This window comes from Polypterus senegalus, chromosome 13 (genome assembly GCF_016835505.1).
Source record: "Polypterus senegalus isolate Bchr_013 chromosome 13, ASM1683550v1, whole genome shotgun sequence".
Lineage (NCBI taxonomy): Eukaryota > Metazoa > Chordata > Cladistia > Polypteriformes > Polypteridae > Polypterus > Polypterus senegalus.
In genome coordinates, this window is record NC_053166.1 from 104,274,397 (window position 1) to 104,294,393 (window position 19,997).

At 39.2% G+C, this 19,997-nt stretch overlaps 1 protein-coding gene across 2 annotated transcripts in view; it reads left to right on the forward strand.

Moving 5' to 3' along the window:
* ppfia3 (PTPRF interacting protein alpha 3) overlaps window positions 1–17,496 on the forward strand; it is a 403,490-nt gene extending 385,994 nt beyond the window's left edge. For both annotated transcript variants that reach the window (XM_039776518.1, XM_039776521.1), the window contains one exon: window positions 15,497–17,496. The gene's annotated coding sequence lies outside the window, so the exon portion shown is untranslated. The remainder of the gene's footprint in view (window positions 1–15,496) is intronic.
* The last annotated feature ends 2,501 nt before the right edge of the window (window positions 17,497–19,997 follow it).

Below are 19,997 nucleotides of genomic sequence, written 5' to 3' on the forward strand. Positions count from 1 at the left end.
TGTTTTTTATTGTTTATGCCATATTATTTTATATTATTTTAAGCATTCTACTACTTTAAAAAATCAACTTACTGTCATGTAATTTTGTAAGCCTGAAGAAGTGTTATTGTATGCAGATACAACAGTTTTTTATGAAGCAGAGATTATACCATATAATGAGGCTACTGTACTTTGTTTTATTTTAATAGTGGCTGTCAATACACAGTAGTAACCAATTGTGCCCCTGCTGCCACAGTATGGACAGCTTTTCACTGCACCCTCCATTGTGTAGCTATCTCAAAAACATAAAGTCAATGAACACAAGTCTTAAAGTGGGAGCTTTTAAAGCACACAATCAGTTCTTGGCCAATACACTGCTGGGCTATTATACCACAATATACTGAGAAGCAACTAGAGAGAACTGGGCCCCCATTGCATTACTTGCTAAAACACTTTGCACTGGAAGATCGTGACCAGAGACCCTAAAAATATTTACATGCAACCATGTTTTAATTGGCCGCTGTGAACTTTCCATTTTAAACACAGCCAAACAGTTGTAGTGTGTCACAATTTAAGTTGAAAAAAAAAAAAAATAGTCATTACTAAGTTACTTTTAAATAGGAATAGTTTTACTTTTAAAAATACTTTAAAAGTATAATTTTAATATTAAAAAGTAAAGAAAATAAATGTAATTCATTATCCTACACCATTCTTAGTACTGCTGTCATTAAGGCAAGCATTTTTTAATGTATTACTTTAGTTTATTAACAGTAGAATACAACTTCAAAATCATTTTATATATCCTTAATATATCAATGTTTGCCTGCCAAGTAACAACTTAAATTTCACAAACCTGAATCTTGCATAGGGTGGCACGGTAGAAGGGTGGTGCCGCTGCCTTGCAGTAAGGAAACCTGGGTTCGCTTCCCGGGTCCTCCCTGTGTGGAGTATGCATGTTCTCCCCGTGTCTGCGCGGGTTTCCTTCCAAAGACATGCAGGTTACGTGCATTGGCAATCCTAAATTGTGTGTGTGTGTGTGTGTGTGACCTGTGGTGGGCTAGCGCCCTGCCCGGGATTTGTTCCTGCCTTGCACCCTGGGTTGGACAATGACTGAATCTTGCATATATGTATTTCCAAGCAGTGTATAGGATAAAGCCAAGTATGAAATGCAATTTATTATTACAGAAATTAAGACATACATTTCAAAAGATGTTATACTGTATATAGCAACTGTTAACTCCCCAGACAGGTGTAGTTACCAATTAGACAGAAATCAGGATGTGCAGGCAGTGTGGCGTAGTGCTAAAGGCTTTGAACTTCAAACCCTAATATTGTGTTTCCAAATCCCACTACTGTAACTGTAAGCGAGTCACTTCACCTGCCTATGCACCAATTGGAAAAAACACAGCAAATAAAGGAAAAAAGGTAATCAGTTCTATTTCAAATATTATAAGTTGCCTTTGATATATATTGTATGTTAGGTAAGTAACAACAATTGACTTATGTTATATAGATATCCGTTTTTTTTCTGTTTCTGTTTTTTCCATAATTAAGTTACAGTTTTCTGTTTTTGGCTAAAATTACACAGCATTTGCCATAGGATTTTTAATAGCAGTACTAATGTTTGGGTTACGTCATCTTTTAGAATGAGAAAGGAATTGCATTTTACTACTACATGCAAAACAAAATATGTTGCAGCTAGTTGTGCCACCCTTTTAAGCCTTCTAAAGTGGGTTGAAATTTAAGTAATCAACATAGACCTCAGTGTTAGTGCTTGCAATATACCATTTCTTAGAATGTATTTTGTAATTCATGTAAGTAATAAAATGCATGCTATTCATCATTTCAACAAATGGTGCATTATAAACTTTAGTAGTAATAAAAAAGTATTACTACAAATGTTTGTGATGTGCCATCTCTTGGAATGACAAATGCAATGCTTACTGTATATTTCTATAATAAACCATTTGGTATTAGATTCATGAAAGTAGTATTAATGTTTTTGATGCACTGTTGGAATGACAATGATATAGCAACTGGATAAATGCCTTCTAGTTGATAGAAGGTGAATGACAAATGCTAACAGCAATGTCAATGTTTTCAATCTGTTATTTGAATAAAACATCCATTCATTCATTTTCCACCACTTATCTGAAGCTGGATCACAGCGGCAACAGTCTTAGCAGTGAGGCCTATAGTGTATGTCCTTCTCCCTAGCCACACTTGCCAGCTCATACTGTGGGATCCCAATGTTTGCCCAGTCCATCTGGGAACTGTAATTCTCTGAGAAATTCGAGGATCTTTCCTGGCTGATTGTGCCCATAAAACCTCCACAAGGAAGCATCCTGGAGGTATTAGATCCCTAAACCACCTCAATTGGCTCCTCTAGATGCAGTGCAGAGGATCAGTGGCTCTACTCTGGGCCATGCCTGGATGTCTGCACTTCTCACCCTATCTCTAAGGGAGACCCCAGTCATCCTGGGAAGAAAGCTCATTTTGGCTGCTTGTACCCGCAATCTCATTCTTTCACAAATTTCCCAAAGCTCATGACCATAGGTGAGCATAGGGATGTAGATCGACTGGTAAATCAAGAGCTTCGCCTTTTTACTCAGCTACTTCTTCACCACTATAGATCAGTATATCGACTGCATGACTGTGCTTGCCAGCTCAATCCATCTGTCGATCTCACCATCCCTTTTCCTCTCACTTGTGAACAAAACCCTGGGGTACTTAAACTCCTCCACTTGAGACAGTAACTCACCTCCCATTCAGAGAGGACAATTCAACTTTTTCCTACTGAGGACAATGGCTTCAGATTTGGATGTGCTGATCCTCATCCCTGCCACTTTACACTTGGTCACAAATTGTCCCTATGTGTGCTGATGAAGCCAAGAGGACCATGTCATTTGCATAAAGCAGATATATTTATATTGGACCTATACAAATCAGTGTATATATCCAAACCAATAGATAGGGGGTGCTATCGCTCCCTTGAGCCCTCGGACAGTATGCCAGACACCAGGTAAAAGTCCAATAAGTTGACTTTATTATTAATAACAGTGCACAAAGCACCATCCTCTCCACAATACTCATAAATAATAACCAATACACTACAATAAATCAATCCACCACTCCCAGACGCGTTGCCTCCCTTCCACCCAGCTCAGCTCCACGCTCTGGTGTTTCTTAGTCTCTTTTATAGTCCCTGACCCGGAAGTGTTTCCAATCCCCCAGTCCATGTGATCTCCTTATCACTTCTGGGTCAGATAAAAAGTTCTCCTCTTCATCCCGGAAGTACGTCATTTCCCCTGTCGCTGTGACTAAGACACACTTCCGGGTAATAGGGTATAAACGACTCTCTGGGCCTCCTTGCAGTGTCCTCTGTTGGCCCCTGTGGTATCCAGCAGGGCTGTAAGGGAAAACTCCATCGTCCATGATTCCCTGCTGGTATCCTGGGCACCTCCATATTGCAGGGAAAGCTCCATCTGGCGGCCTGGGAGTATTGGATGAGATGACAAGCTGGCCATAGACCACTATATATGTGTATATGTGTGTATATATATATATATATATATATATATATATATATATATATATATATATATATATATATATATATATATATATATATATATATATATATATATATATATATCTTGTGAAATTTGGCTCACTGTGGTGCACAAGAGACAGAAAGACGAGACCATGTTTCTAACGCATAATAACTATTGTTGAGAAGGCATGAACAGTCTCAAGACTTCATTCACAATGAGTTTTTCTTCAGGACACAAGCACACAAGTTATGAGCATTGACACAGGCTTTCTCAAGAAGGTTGAGCAGCTGGGAAACACTAAGTGAGATAGAGACAGTCTAGAGAAGAGAGGGCAGGTAAGAGCTAAATTTTAAATGTGCTAAGCATTGAGTGACAAGCACCAATGTTAGCTTACAGCTGATCCTGCAAGAGAGTGCTTGTTTCCCTTTGAAATACTATCTAGATGTTTTTGTGCAGAATGAACAACGAACTCTGAGTGGATAGGCACTGCATTCAGACCCAGAATTTTTTTGTTTATTAATTTTTTACTTTGTTTAATTTCTTGATTATCTTCCTCTGTGTTAATTTTAATTTAGTGTTTTTGATCTAGAAAATAATTTGCCATTTTTATTGCAGGTTATGTTGTCACATGGATTTTCTCCAATCACAATATATATAGTGATATTTATAGAATGCTGAAAGAAGGTTTAGAGAATGAGTGGATGTATAATTATTAAACAATTCTATTTGTTTTATTAAAATTTAATATATTAATAATCTCATTTTTGTGTCTTCCCCTGCTTTCACTTTCTGTATTGCTGGGAGTAAATTATTTACCTTTTATTATAAATTATTATCCATCCATCCATCCATCCTCTTCCGCTTATCCGAGGTCGGGTCGCGGGGGCAGCAGCTTAAGCAGAGTGGCCCAGACTTCCCTCTCCCGCCACTTCTTCCAGCTTTTCCGGGAGAATCCCATGCTCCCAGGCCAGCCGGGAGACATAGTCCCTCCAGCGTGTCCTGGGTCTTCCCCGGGGCCTCCTCCCGGTTGGACGTGCCCGGAACACCTCACCAGGGAGGCGTCCAGGAGGCATCCTGATCAGATGCCCGAGCCACCTCATCTGACTCCTCTCGATGCGGAGGAGTAGCGGCTGTCGATCTCACGCTCCATTCTTCCCTCACTCGTGAACAAGACCCCGAGATACTTGAACTCCTCCACTTGGGGCAGGATCTCTCCCCCAACCCTGAGAGGGCACTCCACCCTTTTCCGGCTGAGGACCATGCTCTCGGATTTGGAGGTGCTGATTCTCATCCCAGCCGCTTCACACTCAGCTGCGAACCGATCCAGAGAGAGCTGAAGATCACGGCCTGATGAAGCAAACAGGACAACATCATCTGCAAAAAGCAGTGACCCAATCCTGAGTCCACCAAACCGGACCCCTTCAACACCCTGGCCACGCCTAGAAATTCTGTCCATAAAAGTTATGAACAGAATCGGTGACAAAGGGCAGCCCTGGCGGAGTCCAACTCTCACTGGAAACGGGCTCGACTTACTGCCGGCAATGCGGACCAGGCTCTGACACCAGTTGTACAGGGACCGAAAAGCCCTTATCAAGGGGTCCAGTACCCCATACTCCCGGAGCACCCCCCACAGGATTCCCCGAGGGACACGGTCGAACGCCTTTTCCAAGTCCACAAAACACATGTTGACTGGTTGGGCAAACTCCCATGTACCCTCCAGGACTCTGCTAAGGGTGAAGAGCTGGTCCACTGTTCCGCGACCAGGACGAAAACCACACTGTTCCTTCTGAATCCGAGGTTCGACTATCTGATGGACCCTCCTCTCCAGAACCCCCGAATAGACTTTTCCAGGGAGGCTGAAGAGTGTGATCCCTCTGTAGTTGGAACACACCCTCCGGTCCCCCTTTTTAAAGAGGGGGACCACCATCCCGGTCAGCCAATCCAGAGCCACTGTTCCCGATGTCCATGCGATGTTGCAGAGACGTGTCAACCAAGACAGTCCTACAACATCCAGAGCCTTAAGGAACTCCGGGCGTATCTCATCCACCCCCGGGACCCTGCCACCAAGGAGTTTTTTGACCACCTCGGTGACTTCAGTCCCAGAGATGGGAGAGCCCACCTCAGAGTCCCCTGGCTCTGCTTCCTCTTTGGAAGGCATGTTAGTGGGATTGAGGAGGTCTTCGAAGTACTCCCCCCACCAACCCACAACGTCCCAAGTCGAGGTCAGCAGCGCACCATCCCCACCATATACGGTGTTGACACTGCACTGCTTCCCACTCCTGAGACGCCGGACGGTGGACCAGAATCTCCTCGAAGCCGTCCGAAAGTCGTTCTCCTTGGCCTCTCCAAACTCCTCCCACGCCCGAGTTTTTGCCTCAGCAACAACCGAAGCCGCATTCCACTTGGCCTGCCAGTACCTATCAGCTGCCTCCAAAAAAAGTCCAAAAAAGTCCTATAGGACTCCTTCTTCAGCTTGACGGCATCCCTCACCGCCAACACGTTTGGGCCTACCAGGTGGTGATCAGTTGACAGCTCCGCCCCTCTCTTCACCCGAGTGTCCAAGACATATGGCGCAAGTCCGACACACGACCACAAAGTCGATCATCGACCTGAGGCCTAGGGTGTCCTGGTGCCAAGTGCACATATGAACAACCTTATGCTTGAACATGGTGTTCGTTATGGACAATCCGTGACGAGCACAGAAGTCCAATAACAAAACACCGCTCGGGTTCAGATCAAGGGGGCCATTCCTCCCAATCACGCCCTTCCAGGTCTCACTGTCGTTGCCCACGTGAGAATTGAAGTCTCCCAGCAAAACGAGGGAATCCCCAGAAGGTATGCCCTCTAGCACCCCCTCCAGAGTCACCAAAAAGTGTGGATACTCCAAACTGCTGTTCGGCGCATATGCACAAACAACAGTCAGGACCCTTCCCCCACCCGAAGGCGGAGGGAGGCCACCCTCTCGTCCACCGGGGTAAACCCCAATGCACAGGCTCCGAGTCGGATGGCAATAAGTATGCCCACACCTGCTTGGCACCTCTCACCGGGGGCAACTCCAGAGTGGTAGAAAGTCCAGCCCCTCTCAAGGAGACTGGTTCCAGAGTCCAAGCTGTGCCCTTCTGGGGACTCCCTCATACTGCTGGGAGACTTCAATGCTCACGTGGGCAATGACAGTGCGACGTAGAAGGGCGTGATTGGGATGAATGGCCCCCCCCGATGCGAACCCGAGCGGTGTTTTATTATTGGACTTCTGTGCTCGTCACGGATTGTCCATAACGAACACCATGTTCAAGCATAGGGGTGTTCATATGTGCACTTGGCTCCAGGACACCCTAGGTCTCAGTTCGATGATCAACTTTGTGGTTGTGTCGTCGGACTTTTGGCCACATGTCTTGGATACTCGGGTGAAGAGAGGGGAGGAGCTGTCAACTGATCACCACCTGGTGGTGAGTAGGCTTCGATGGTGGGGGATGATGCCGGTCAGGCTTGGTAGGCCCAAACGTGTTGTGAGGGTCTGCTGGGAACGTCTGGCAGAGTCCCCTGTCAGAAGTAGCTTTGACTCACACCTCCGGCAGAACTTCCCGAGGGAGGTGGGGGACATCGAGTTCAAATGGGCCATATTCCATGCCTCTATTGTTGAGGCGGCTGACCGGAGCTGTGGCTGTAAGGTGGTCGGTGCCTGTCGTGGCGGCAATCCCCGAACCCGTTGGCGGACACTGGCGGTGAGGGATGCCGTCAAGCTGATGAAGGAGTCCTACCAGACCCTTTTGTCCTGTGGGACTCTAGAGGTAGCTAATAGGTATCGGTAGGCCAAGCGGAATTCTGCTTCGGCGGTTGCTGAGGCAAAAACCTGGGCGTGGGAGGAGTTTGGGGAGGCCATGGAGAGATTACACACCCTGTAAAATTAATGCATATTAATGTTGTTTTTATACAGAAAACACTAATATTGTAAGATTAAATCATTTTAAAGAGGACCAGCTCTGCACTCTACATCTGCCATTATCTTCTTCCACAACATCCTTTCACCACCGGGAGTATGGTTTCCTCTCAAAAGAAAAAATTACACTAAATTGTCCATTCCATGTGCTTGGAGCAATGTTGGTATACTTCTGTTTTTAAGTAAGAACTCTTCCAAGGAAGGCTACTTCAATCACACAAACAAAAACAAAAGCCTATCCTTACCTTGAGAAAGCTGATACCTGGAATATGGGATAAAATTAATATTTGCGATCCCTTTTGTTGTCACAAACATGCAATTGAAAGACGGAAGGTATGTTTTATTAAATTTAAAGTTTTACCACTTGAAAGAAGTTGTATTCTGTAAGTTTAATTTTATTTTCTGGGACGCTTCGTTTTTGTCACACACTAACATACAGAACAATTTGTAGTGAAATACGTAGTTGCTCTACTCCAATGACTGTGCTTTTAAGTATGTAATAAGACAATAACAATAATACCTAATACCTAATACATTAGGCTCACACTGTCCTGGTTAATCAAATTAAATTGCTTTAACTTCAGTGAAGATTTACAGGCTATACTGAAAGACATTACACTTTACAATATAGTACTATGTGGTGCACAATGATAATATATATACTGGAACAATAGCTCCTTCACAAGGTACCTCATAGATTTGTGTTTTTGTCAAAAAACACCACATCAACACTTGATGCATAGAGCAAATGTTTTGGAAAATGTCATTATCTTTGATATTTGTTCTCTGAAATTCTCCATGTCTTGCCAAATTATTTGTAGTCACCGTATTGGAGGGCACTTCATTCTGCTGAGATATGAAGAATGCTCTTCTACCACCAACAGGAGGTATTGCTCAGTCCTATTCAACATAATACATGGGTTTCTTATGAATTTTAAACACACTGGCTTATTGTAACAGCATTAACAGTGTGGTCTATGAATACACCCAGCAGGCTTCAGAAGAAACTTCAAATGAAAACCAGAGGAAAAGTGTGGGGAGTGAATGGCATCAAAATGGACACAAGAATCATCTTCAGGACAGTAGCCCTTGCAGTGCACTAAATTTTCCACCAGTTTCATTGATTTCTGGGAATCTACTATATTTTTTACATCATATTACTCTTACCCATTAACTAACACGGCCAGTGGGGGAGAAGAAGAGACGTGGTATGTGCTAACACATATGGGATGTAAACAAGATGCATGATAGGCAGAATGTATCTTAAAATGGAATGGCAAAGATAAACTGTAAGAAACAGGCCCAATATGTTTTCTGGTGACATAGGGACCAATACAGTATATAGTGGTGCCAACTTACAAAATGACACCTTCAAATGAATGTCTCTATTAACCAACCATACATTCTAACCAACCTTTAAAACAATTGAAAGTCTACATTTTCTAATGGCACAAGTTTAGCTGTGAGTCCCAAACTTATGAGGTCAATATCCATATAAACATTTGAAGGATGACATTTTTAAGCAGAGTTAACCAGTACATTTCTCAAAAGTAACAGTATAATTCTTCAAAGTTATCATGACATGAATTCACAGTACATCATAGGTACTTTTAAAAATCATGATTTACATATTCAATATGTCCATTAGCCTCTGGATGATAACTGGATGTATGGTTAATCGAACAACCTAATTGTTCACAAAAATATTTCCTAAATCTGAATGCAAATTGTGGCCCCAATCAGAAATAACAGAGGACGGAAACCTATATACACTTGTAGCGAGGCAACATAGGTTGTGTTGTCAAATGTCAGTACTGAGTGTGTCTCGTTTCATTGTCCCGTTTGCTGTTTGTGTGTGTATCAGTAAATGTCGTCCCTGTAAAGGGGGACGGATAATGGAAGAAGACCACAGCCTCAAAGCTGGAAAACACCTGTTTGCTATTAACCAATTACAGCCATCACAGGACTTTTGAAGCCATCAGAAAGGAAGAGAGAGGAGAGAGAAGGGAAGAGAGAGAAGAAAAGAGGGAGACTTTCATTTCACGACCACGAGCCATCCATACCTGCCGTATTCCATCACGCGCATTTCATCCAGTTTGTTTTTCAATTCGCCGGACTGACTTCAATATCCTCATCACGAGAGACCCCGGGGTCGGACTTTAGCAACCACCATGCACCGAGGATCCGTGGTGAGGCTGTTCAATTTTGTTCCAGGAAAATCAAATGACTCATTTACCATTAGTTCAGTCAACCGTATTCAGGACAGTTTTTATAACCGGACTCAAGTTCATAATCATTTCCGTATTTCATTCATTTTTGTTATTTGTGTTGTTTGTTATATGTTACAGGGGCAAGGGAGGGTTTTGTTGTATTTATATATGGTGGTGTCTCATTGTTGATGTGGTGGAGAGATATTTATATTTAAGTTTCTTTCTATTTTTTGCATTTGTCTTGTTGTTTCATTTAATACATTTAATTTTACATATCTGCTTCTGTGAGTTTTATATTTACACCGTTGATTGTGGGGAAATCAATCCAACTGTGTCTCCTTGTTCTTGATGAACTCATTTTAAAATAACAGTCTCGATCCACTGTACTAATGACCTTCATAATTTTAAACACTTCAATCATGTCAACTCTTAATCTTCTTTTGCTTAAAATGAAAAGGCATTCAACCCCTGAAGCCCTTGAATCAGCCTTCTCTGTTTTTTTTTTTCAAGTGCTGCTACATCCTTTTTGTAGCCTGGAGACCAAAACTGCACCCAGTACCTCAGATGAGTTGTCAGCAGTGCATTATAAATGTTGGGCATAACCTCCTTGGACTTGTACTCCACACATCGTGCTATATAAACTAACATTCTGTTTGCATTCTTAATGGCTTCTGAACAGTGTCAGGAAGTCGATAGCTTATACTCCACTATGACTTCTAAATCCTTTTCAGAAGGTGTATTCTCGATTTTCCGACCTCCCATTATGTACTCAAACCTAACATTTTTACTTCCTATGTGTAATACTTTACATTTACTGACATTAAATTTCATCTGCCACAAAGCTGCCCAGGCTTGTATGCTATCCAAGTTCTTCTGTAATGATATAACAAATTCCAAATTATCTGTGAATTCATCTATCTTGGTATCATCTGAAAACTTAAACACCTTGTTACTTATATTCCTATTTAAATCATTTATATATATATTAAAAATTGCAGTGACCCTAGCATTGACCCCTGTGGAACACCACTCTTAACATCGGCCAATTCTAATAAGATTCCTCACACCATCACCCCCTGCTTCCTGTGTCTGAGCCAATTCTGCACCCATCTAAAACATCACCCTGAACTCCCACTTCTTTTAGTTTGATGATCCAACCTCTCATGTGGCACATAATCAAATGCTTTCTGAAAATCCAGATAAATAATATTATAAGCTCCACTTTGATCATATCGTTGTGTTGCCTCCTCATAGAATTCCAGCATCTTAGTAAAACACGACTTCCCTCTTCTGAACCCATACTGACCGTTCAGAGTAACTCATGTCCTTGCCATGTGTTGCTCAGTCTTATCCTTAATAATTCCTTCCGTTAATTTTCCTGTGATGCATGTTAAGGTTACTGGCCTATAGTTGCTTGGATCTGCCCTGTTACCCTTTTTATATAATAGGATGATATTTGCCATTTTCCAGTCCTTTAGAATCTCTCCAGTGTGCAGTGACTTCCTAAAAATATATGTCAAGGGTTTATATATGTACTCACTAGCCTCCTTAAGAACTCGAGGGTAAATATCATCTGGTCCTGGTGATTTGTTTGATTTTAGCCTATTTAAGATGAGCAGTACTTCTCCATCTACAATTTCTAAATCCCTCAGTACCTCCTTATTAGTCCCGTTTACCTCTGGGAGGTTATCCACTTGTTCACTTGCGAAGACCTCAGAAAACTGTAAGTTTAGGGCATCCACTGTTTCATTGTCTGTATCTTTAAATTCCCCTTTGCTATTTTTGATTCACTTCACCTCCTCCTTGAATATTCTTTTACTACTAAAATACTGAAGGAATCGCTTAGGGTCTTCTTTTGCCTTATCTCCTATATTCCTCTCCAACTGTCTTTTAGCCACCCTGATTTCCTTCTTAATGGTTGCTCTCATGTTCCCTATTAACTACTGGCCTGACATAGCCACGGATGGACAAAATAGTGACACCCACAAAAAACAAAATGGCATATGAAATTGTTCAAAATAAATATTAATATTAATATATTAATATTAATATTTATGAATAATTTGATTCAAACAATATTTAACAATTCTAACACCACAATCGAATTGTTGGACAGTGAAAACACCTAAACAAATCCAAAAATAATTCAATAGCATGAAGAAAAATGAGTAAATAATCAATAAACATTTCCATGTACAACTATCATTAAAGCTATCAACAAATCTATTAGGTTCTTTTGTAAGTGAAGTTAGATAGGAAGAAATGACAAAACCAACTATGTATATGTTTGTATGTTTCATTATTTCTTACCTGTCTTACTGTCTCTGCTACACCAGGTGTTTTTCACTCTAAGGACCTCTTCAAATCTAAACTTAAAACTCATTTAAGACTGTTTTTACTCTTTGATTACAATTGCTCTGTCTGATATAATTTTTTTGATTTTAGTATTGTTTATAACGTGTGTTTTACTTATTGTTTAGTGTCCATGAGTGTTTAGAAAAGCACCTACAAATAAAATGTATTATTATTATTATTATTATTATTATTATTATTATTATTATTATTATTGTTATTATATGCTACTTGCTGACTGTAGCTGTGTTTGCCATTAAACCTTTATTTCAAGTTACATTGTGCCCTGTAGGGACTGTAGTTCCACTAGGAATGAACAGCCTAATCTCCTGGCCCACTAGAAGTAGTTAGACAGAGAGATAGGCTTTAGGCTTTCACACAGAAACTATATTTATTTACATCAAAGCCAATAACAGAAAATACAAAATGATACACTAAAATAGGACATCCTGGCTCACATACTGTAGCAGCAGATTCATATTACTGCTAGAGGGGTGTGCTGACAGTTTACAGTTTCTCAAAACACAAGGACAGAAAATAAAAATAATAAACAAAATACTACAGGTTCTTCGTTATCACTCACTTCACTGCCAGCTCAAGTTTAGACCCATGGGAATTGAAGCACATAAACAGTCTTACTATATACAACACTCCAAAATCCAGCTTCATTTCTCAACTCTCTCAGCATACACTGCACTCCTGTTCAGCTTGAAAAAACTCAAGCTGAAGCCTATCACCTACCATTTATTTTTATAGACTTTAAGGATTTTGCCCTTACTGGGTTCGCACCCTTGGGGACAACTGAATCTTTCTGTGATTCATGGGACAAGTCTTTTGAACATTTTTTTGCACCGTGGCGATCTAGGAGCCGGAGGTGATCTGTCTTCTTGGTTATAATGGATATACTGGAGCTAATAACGATATAAGGTCCTGTCTTACTCATTGTTCTCTATCGTCCCCCAAAATACAATACGTCTTTTTTATCCAATCTACTGAATTATTAACTCACTTAAGTTCACTTTTGCAGAGAGTCATTCTTCTTGACGATTTCAACATCCATATTGACATTACAAAATGTAAGCTGAGAAATGATTTCCTATCCTTTCTGGACTGTTTTGACTTGGTGCAACATGTTGATTTTCCTACTCACTCTGGTGGTCATATATTCTACTTGATCTGTACATCTGGCATTACTGTCGGCAACACTTATAGCAGTGATTTGGGACTCTCTGTTAACAAACCAGTACTTTTCACTGTCTCATTACCTCTCCCTTCTCTTAACTGTAAACGTCAAATTTCTTTTATAAACCTTAAAAAAATCTGTCTTTCAATCCTTGATAGTTCCATTTCTGATCTTTTTCTGACTTCGCCTATTCCGCCAACACTAGATAGTCTTCTTTCAGCACTAGATAAAACAGCTCCTTTAACACATAAGGAGGTTTCCTTTAACTGCTCAGCTCCATTGCACAATTCAGAGTCATGGTCTAAGAAAGTAACTAATCGACACCTTGAGAGAATGTCATGTAAGACTGGCCTCACCGTGAACATCCAGGCTTTCTCTGACTATCAAAGGGCTTACAGGAATGCACTAACAGCAACTGTAATTAATAAAGTACTTCACCCTGCATCTGGCCAAATTACCTCCTCTAATGAAGTTTGTGAAAAATTCCTCCACTTTTTCTGTAATAAAATTAAAGATCTCAATAATTCAACTAACATAAATCCATCATCCTTTTTATCTTTCCTTGTCTCCCCACTCCATCCAGCTCTATTTCTAAATTTTCACCATCTGCATTTGTTAATAACCTGCTTTGTAAGATAAGGCCCACTACCTGTGTATTGGACACCATCCCCACCACACTTCTTAAATCCTGCCTTCATGCCATAATCCTGACTGGTACAACAATAATAAACTTATCAGCCAGCCAGTTTTAAAATCACTTCTGTAACCCCTCTGTTAAAAAAGTCTGGTCTTGATAGTTTTAACAATTTTCAGCCTATTTCTCACTTACCATTTCTGTCAAAAGTCCTTCAGCTTGTTGTAGCCTCCCAACTCACCAATTAATAATTTGATGTAACCCTTTCAGTCTGGTTTGAGGGCACAGCAAAGCTGTGAAACTGCTCTGTTTCGGGTAACTAAGAATTTTCTTATGGCAGCAGACTCTGGACAAACCAGCATTTGTTAATTTTGTTAGATCTTAGTGCAGAATTTAACACTGTCGGACATGACATTCTACTGTCCAGACTCGAGAACTTGCTGGATATCTCTAGCACTGCCCTCCTGTGGTTTAAGCCCTGTCTGACTGACAGTCAAGAGTTTCTTAATCTTGGCAATAGCAGATCCAACTCAGTGCTGGTCACACAAGGGATTCCTCATGGCTGTGTCCTCAGCTCTTCTGTATCTGCTTCCCCTTGGCCATATCATTCATAGCTGTGGACTGGGTTATCATTTTTATGTAGATGATACTCAACTCTATTTCAGGACTTTCTCAGCTTACAAATTGCCACAATTAAATGGATGGAGCATAATTCTTTAAATATAAATTGCAATAAAACAACTCCTGCAAATTGGCACTAATGCACAACTTAAGAAAAGGATGGTGATCTTATTAGAGCTTCTTCTGATGCAAGAAATCTTAGTGTTATCTTTGATTCCTCCCTTTCTTATTCTGCCCACATAAACCACAATAAGAAACTTTTTTACTTTCACCTCCATAACATGTTCCGTGTCCACTCATTCTTATCCTTTTCTATTGCTGAGAAACTTGTCCCTGCTTTTATCACATCCTGTAATGATTATTGTAACTCTCTACTGGCAGGTGGTACCTCTAATCTTATATCACAGCTCCAGTTGATTCAAAACTCTTCTGCAGGAGTCCTAACCTCCACTGGCTCTCCGTGTCTTACAGAATTGAATATAAAATTCTATTATTGACCTTGCACCAGACTACATTAGTGATCTTCTCCATCACTATGCTCCTGTTCAACCACTAAGATCCTCTGATTTGGGCAATCTTGTGCTCCACATTAACCTGCAACTTTATGGGTGACAGGGCCTTTTGCTGTATAGCACCCAAACTTTGGAATGACCTCCCAAAATTAATTAAATTATCTGACACCATTCTTTCTTCTACAAAACAGCTTAAAACTCACCTGTTCAGGAAGACTTTTAACTCAACCTGACATTCTGCCTCCTCTTTCAGTCTTCCTCTCTGTCCAGGTGTGGAATATAATTTGTATGTGTGTTATATCACAAATTATATGATTTGCTAGGCTTTCTTTTAGTATCAAATTTAGTATTTTACTCTGGTTTATTGTCTTTTATTCTATTAATGCCTTTGTATATCATGAATCTCTCTTTTTTAATGTTCTATTCAGGAAACATCTACAGAGCAGTATACACTGAAAAATGTTTTTTCACAATTATTTACTTTTTATTCTCTGTTTTCTTTTCTTTATTGAAGGTCACTTTTTCACTTTGATTTTTTTATCAATGAGGCAATAACCATGACAGAGGGAGCAACAGAACAAGACAGGATAAAAAGAAAAGGATTTTTTTGCAGAAACAAAAAGTGTTGGGTTGGAGGGAGTAAATAAATGCAAGAAAGAATCGAGAAGCCAAGGAGCCTAGTGGAGGAAACGTGAATGAAACACAGTTCTGTGATGTACTCTCAAACATTGTGTCTATATTGAGCCCAGATTAAGAAAGTATAAACTGAGTTTATTGGAGTGTGATTTGGTGCACCAACCAAAAAAAAAGTCAGGATCCCAGCAGTCATTGCAAATCTGAAGCTTGAATGCTATGTTGTAGCCACCATGTCTGCTTTATATCTCAAGGATATGGTGCAGTACCTCTCTGGAAATTGATTTCGTCATCATTCAAAAGCTACTACACCATCAATGGCAGCACATTCTTACCTAAACCTGTTCAACTGTGCATGATGTCTACTGAAGTGGATGAGCTGCTGGCTTAAAGTATTGATGCATCTCTAGGAAACAGTCTTGCCAGGCTTAATGAATATTTCAATTGTTTCCTGGTTTGTAGCCACCTGAATCCAGTGAATGTGTCCAATTGTATTCTTTGTACTTGTATGGGTACTCCTGTCTTGATGGAGGCACTCTTATGTGTCTAGGTGCTCTTTTTGTGTGATCCTGTCTGTCTATAACTTTCAGTGTGGGAAAATGCTCTGACCTGATTATCTTCACTCCCTAAAGAACTGTACCCATCATACTTGGCTTGCAGTGTGATTTCAGCACAATCATTATATTTCTACAGGTAACAATTTGCTATAGTCGGGTCCTAGGGCAACTAATGTGTTACTCAAAGAGAAAGCACATCTTCATTCTATGTAAAAATTATATAATTAAATCATGATTTGTTATCTTGTAAAATTAAAATAAGGGAGTATATTGGGATCACCATTTAAGTGACTGTTGTATGTTTTTTTTTGTTCTGTTTGTTTGTTTTAACTCATTTGATCTGTTTTGAGAACTTTGCACTTTTCTTTATACTACAGGTATTGTTTAAAAAAAAGGTGTTTCTGTCATTGTCACTTGTTTCTGATGGATTCTCTTTTTACCTTTCTATCCATTTCATTGTTGTTAGATTTTAGCTGCTATGTGACTAACAAGCTGAATTCTGTAGGAATTCATTGATGAAAATATTGTATTTTGCTCACTTGCTGTTTTTACTGTTTTCAAAATCATTATCAGATCAATTAATTAATGCTTTTTTTCTTATACAGTGCTTTTATTGTAAGTGATATCACTGAACAGAAAATAACTAAGAGCAAAAACTTTTAGTGATTTTTTTCTGGTTTGTCTCTGGTGTATATTAAGGCAAAACAGATATAAATATAATATGATATTTTTTATTGTTTTCATCAAGATGATTAAATAGAAAAAAAATAGTATAGATTATCTAATATTAAAATAGTGTACCCAACTCTAATCTGCTGTTGGGATGTCCATCTTATAAAAATAGGACAACCTTCCCTGGAACAGTCATAAAGAAACCGTAGTCATGCTCATCCTGGATAAACTTACTGAATTAATTACTGAAGTATGAAACAAATTGGCAGACAGATTTAACAAGTGATAGAAAATCCTGCGCTGTTGATCCCTGATAGGTGACTTTATTCCCTTTTGCAGATTGACTTTAAAAGACGTCATGTTCTTTGCTGGCTTGGTTATTAACTTGTTACACAGAATCTGAAAATTATTTGGTTGTCTCTAGCAGGCTTCTTGCAATGTACATAAGTCACTACTATTGCTACTGGTATTTTTGGCAATATAGACTTTTCTGAGGTTGCTAGGTGCTCTGATTCACTATCAAAAAACTGAGTGTTACCAATTTACTGATTTATTTTACAATGATAATGTGAATTTTTTGAAGTATAGTCACAAGCTGCCTTTAACTTATATTAAGCTGGAAAATAAATAAAAAGCCAATACAAACCTTCTATGGGGTACTGTTTGTAGTGTCATTTCTTCTACATTTACAGAATTTTTAATCAAAAAAATCTTTTATTCAAATGTATGTGCTTTCTGCTGTGCAAGACCACAAAAATCAAACACTTCTAGCAAATATACTTAAATGGAAATGTTCATTGAAAATTGCAAATATCAAACTATTATAAGCTCTTATGCTTCAAATATCCACCTTAAATTTTGCTGAACTCTATAAAATTATAAATGTCAAATATCCAGCTAATGTAGCAGACATCTTTCTTATATTTCAAATATCTGACTTCTATGGCAAAATATCTGGCTTATATGATAAACATCAGGTTTATATGGTAAATGCCTTACTTATGTGGAAAACAGTCAAATTAAATGTAAGAAATTAGCTTTTTATGACCTATGTAAACAGAAAATATTAGATGTACATTTTATCAATATTTCTAGATGTTTAAGTTCATTTTACGTAATAGGTAAATTACAAAAGTCAAATAGAAAGTGCACGTGTAAAATCTAAAACTTGAGCAGATAATGATACTATAATTCATTCATATTTCTTAAGGTCTCTTTCTTCTGGATCAATATTCTGCCTTCAGAAGGCATTTCACAGTGAATTGTGTCCAAATCACAAAACACTTCATGGGTTTATTTTCATGGAGAGTTAGTTAGACTCATTAAACACAGAGCTGAAGCTGAGATAACAGCAGGCCTTGAATCAAGTTCAAAACAGTGTTTAATGTAGACACAGCTGCAGAATATAAGTGGCATAAAAATTTTATACTTGACATACAAGTGACACTTTTGCTATGTAAGATAATATTTTTGACTTTTAAGCTGGATATTTGCCATTAAGTTAATATAGTTAGTGTAGCTTTTTCCACATAGTTTGATATTTACTATTTTACTTACAGCAAAAAACACATTTGAAAAAAGTATGTTTACATCTTATAAATGTAGAAAAAAGACATTACAAAAAAGTGAACTTTTTTCCAATGGCATCCTATAACCTTACATTATATGTACTTGCACAACTGGAAGAGGTTTCACCCATTGTGTTAGCTGAGATCATTTACCAGGTAAAGATGAAACAGTTCGGCTTGTGAAATGAGAATAGACAATGTTCTCTAAATTACTCTTTGTTCTTGTTTTCCATGACCCTAGAACATGTTTATAACTTCTCTCAAACTGAATTTCAGATCTTGTTCTTCAGCACAGTTCCGATTGACAATTTGTACTATATCTAGAGGTTTCATTTCATTGTTCATTGTTGGATCTGACTTTAATTCCACAAACATTGGTACATCCAAACCTATGTCTTGGTCATGTTTACTAACTTGATTAAGCGCAAAGAATTGACAGCGGAGTGGAATGAACACAGCATAGCAGCTCAGGGTTTATCTTATAATCAAAGAATGTTTTCATAGGAGGGAACCTCTGGATGATTATGACAATAACCATCTGGTTTAAAGAGCCATTACCTCATTACTCAGTACTTACAAAGCCAACACAGAAAAAGGAGCCTGTACTCATACCGGAAATGGAAATTAAATCCTTGGCTTCAAGTCATGTACCATGTGAAACAGGAAAAGGAGTGGGAAGAAGTGAATACACTCCTTCAGTACTAGGAGACCTTCAGAATCAGAGACAATACATTCTAAATATGACACACTGCCATTTGTCACCAGTGACACCAGGAGTCAATGAAAATGCTTACTGCATAACAGATTCTAATGAGGGTTATACCAGCTTCTCCTGTTCCTTGTGGATGGGATGAACCAAATTGTCCAGTTTCAGCCAGCCATATGGGACCACGTGTGTGTGTCTGTCTGTGTGTATGTGTAATTTTTAATATACTTTCCAGAAGTATATTATAGAACTTCATCCTAAGCTGGAGGGAAACATTGGCAAGGGGTTTGGGAGGTAGCTTAATGCATATGCATGAGATTTAATTAAAGAAAAAAACTTTAATAGGGCTGGTAAAGAGACATTTTCCGAATGTCACTATTTTTATTTTTATTATTGTTTTTTTTTTGTTTGGATTCTGCTACTTGTCGATTAACCAGTTGTCTAGTAATTTGAACTATTGTGTTATGAACTAAAGAAGCAAGAAAAGAAAAAAGGCAAAAATAAACAGGTAAACAAATTACAAATAAAATGCACATCTTAATTATTCTGGCTGCATGTGTCTTGTGTGCATCTTGAGAGCAGGAAGTCCTTTGAAAACAAAATTTCCTTTGTGTGCAATATGTGTGAGAAGATGGGGAAGCTATGCTCCAGTGTGAGTGATTAGCACATTGGACAATCTAGGTCAGATTAATACAAATGTGTATTAAAATCGTGGAGTAACTCCCCTGAAGTCTGACAGGGATGGGAAACTGGGACCAGTTTGATGGCATATCTATTCTAACATCTGTGCATTTATGGTGGGTAGAGAAGGTGTGCTTTTTAACAAGCACAGGTACAAAGCATTGTGTATCTGTGCTGCTTGTGAAGCTAATTATATTT